Consider the following 2964-nt stretch of genomic DNA (forward strand, 5'->3'; position numbering starts at 1 on the left):
CACACTTAGCCTGGTAATTTATTTTTAGAGTCCTTATCTCTTAGAGGAACATAGTGACTTTTCTTTTTTATTTGTTGACAGACTCTCACTCTGTTGCCCAGGCTGGAATGCAGTGTCACAATCTTGGCTTACTGCAACCTCTGCCTCCCAGTTTCAAGTGATTCTCATGTCCCAGCCTCCTAAGTAGCTGGGATCACAGGCTTGTGTATTTTTGTATTTTTAGTAGAGAGAGGTTTTCCCCTGTTGGCCAGGCTGGTCTCGAACTCCTGGCCTCAAGTGATCTGCCTACCTTGGCCTCCCAAAGTGCTGGGATTATGGGCGTAGGCCACTTGCACCTTGCCCATGGTGAATATTTGTGGAGAAGATAAGATATCTTTGGGTTCCCAGTATTCCACTGTCACAGTTGGTGGGCAGTAACTGAACCAAGATGCTGTAGAATCTACTGGCTGTTTATCAGATTGCCCAGAGGACCATAAGCACTGCTTTTTGTAGGTATTTTGAACATAAAGTTCCAGAAAAGCAAAAGCTGCTTCAGGAGGATAATGGAATTCCAGTACATTTAAAGGGTGGGGTGATCGATACCCTCCTCTACAGAGTAACCATGGTTCTTAGAGTTGGTGGGATGGCAAACGCCATAAATCTGCTGGCCATGACTTCCTTTCCCAAGAAGCAACACTGACTTCGGTTATCCCAGCAATCACTTGGTTCAATTTCATCGAGCTCTATATGGACCAATTATCTGAGCTCTTCTTTGGGTATCAATATTTATTGACTTATACTTACCATCACCAATAAAGTAGTTTTTACCACAGGGGGTGGGAGATGTCTCTGATTTTAGAACAAATCTGTGGGGTGAAGAATGTGGGAGTGAAGGGAGATATTCATGAAACAAGACCATCAGTGTGTTAATTGCTGAAGCCAGGATGATGGGGGATTTTGCTTATATAAAAGCAAAATGAATAGATTATTCTCAGATTTCCATAATAACATTGCTAAAAATGAGCCATTCATCAAAGAAAATTGCACTAGTTGGCCAATTTGCCAAGAATACTTTCTTTTATTAAACTTATCTTAGTGAAACAGCTGAGTCAACAGTAATTAGACCAGTCCTTGACTTCAGTCAAAATATGATAAGAGGGTAAAGGTCTAAAAACATGGCCTTTCATTTTCTATAGCTATGAGGGAGGAAGGCAAGGAGAGTCCAACTGTCCCCTACTGCCCAGTTCCAAAAGATCTGATGTGCAAGTCTCAGGAAAGCAGTCTCCCAGGTCACTGCCGAGAGCCTCGACTGCAAGAGAGTTGACTCCAAGCTTGCTGTTTGGGAAGCCATCTGACTTTGAGGAATCTGAGACTCTAGGTTTAAATATATATATAATGAATTCTTAAGATGTTTAGGCATGTTTTTAGGAAGAATATTATCAGATGGCAAGAGGATATCTGCATAGCAGAACTGCAAAAATGGGAAGTGTGGGCAAGAAACTACCAAGCAAACAATTGATATGGTGAACTTATATTGATGACTTCTATATACCAAAGAAACTGCATAAACAAAAGAAAAAAAAAACAAGTATAGAGAACATTTATAGCCTCATGAATAGGATTTAATATCCTTGATAATAGAAAGACCTTTGACAAATCAGTAAGCAAAGAGGGACTGTGGTAGAAATGATGAATTAGCACTGAAAACTCATGCCCACCTGCTACACGCCTTCCTGCACCTACAAATGCCAGAAAGGTAAAAGAAGCTCTATGCATCAGCTGTCATTAAGTAACAAACCACCCCCAAAAAACTTAGTGGCTGAAAACGGCAACAATTTATGATCTCTCAAGAGTCTGCAGCCATCTCATCTAAGCTAGGTGTACCCACAGGTCTGTGGTTACTTGTGGAGCAGTTCATCTAGGTTGAGCTTAGCTGGATATGGCTCTAATCCATATGGTTCAATCTCTTTCAGGGACAGCAGGCTAGCCTAGGTATGTTCTCATCATAGCACTGGCAGGGGTATAGGAATAGCAAGCCTCAGCTGGTAGTAGTGGCTCACACCTATAATCTCAGCACTTCGGGAGGCCAAGGCGGGCAGATCACTTGAGGTCAGGAGTTCGAGACTAGCCTGGCCAACATAGTGAAACCCCATCTCTACTAAAACTACAAAAATTAGCCAGGCGTGGTGGCACGCGCCTTAATCCCAGCTATTCAGGAGGCTGAAGCAGGAGAAGCACTTGAACCAGGGAGGCAGAAGTTGCAGTGAGTTGAGACTGTACCACTGTACTCCTGCCTGGGTGACAGAGCAAGACTCTGTCTTAAAAAAAAAAAAAAAAAAAAAAAGCCTCAACACACTCACTTTTCAAGACTAGGTATCACATCTACCAATATGTCACTCACTAAAGCAAGTCATCGTAGGGGAGAGAGAAAAAAACTTTACCCCCTCAGGTTCAATGGCTGGGGCCCTGCAAATTAGAGTGACAAAAGACAGGAGAAAAGGTTTATCATTACATATGCATATAGAGGTCTTCATAAAAAAGTGAAGACCCAGGCCAGGGCGCCCTGACTCACACCTGTAATCCCGGCACTTTGGGAGGCTAAGGCAGGCAGATCCCCTGAGGTCAGGAGTTTGAGAGCAGCCTGGTCAACATAACCCTGTCTCTACTAAAAATGCAAAAATTATCCAGGCCTGGTGGTGCATGCCTGCAATCTCAACTACTTGGAGACTGAGGCACGAGAATCACTTGAACCCGGAAGTGGAGGTTTCAGTGACCCAAGATCGTGCCACTGCACTCCAGCCTGGGCAACAGAGCAAGACTCTGTCTCAAAAATAAATAAATAAATAAATAAATAAATAAATAAATAAATAAATAAATAGAAAAGTGAAGACCCAAAGAAGCAATTAGACCCAGAATATATACGATTTTATCAAAGAATGATAAATTGTGGAAACACGACACGACAAAGGGAAAGGGTTTTTTTTT

General features: G+C 42.4%; 1 pseudogene; it reads left to right on the top strand.

The window, feature by feature from the left end:
* The first annotated feature begins 427 nt into the window (after positions 1–427).
* Positions 428–679, top strand: LOC115892624 (annotated as a pseudogene).
* The last annotated feature ends 2285 nt before the right edge of the window (positions 680–2964 follow it).

This window comes from Rhinopithecus roxellana, chromosome 13, assembly GCF_007565055.1.
Source record: "Rhinopithecus roxellana isolate Shanxi Qingling chromosome 13, ASM756505v1, whole genome shotgun sequence".
NCBI lineage: Eukaryota > Metazoa > Chordata > Mammalia > Primates > Cercopithecidae > Rhinopithecus > Rhinopithecus roxellana.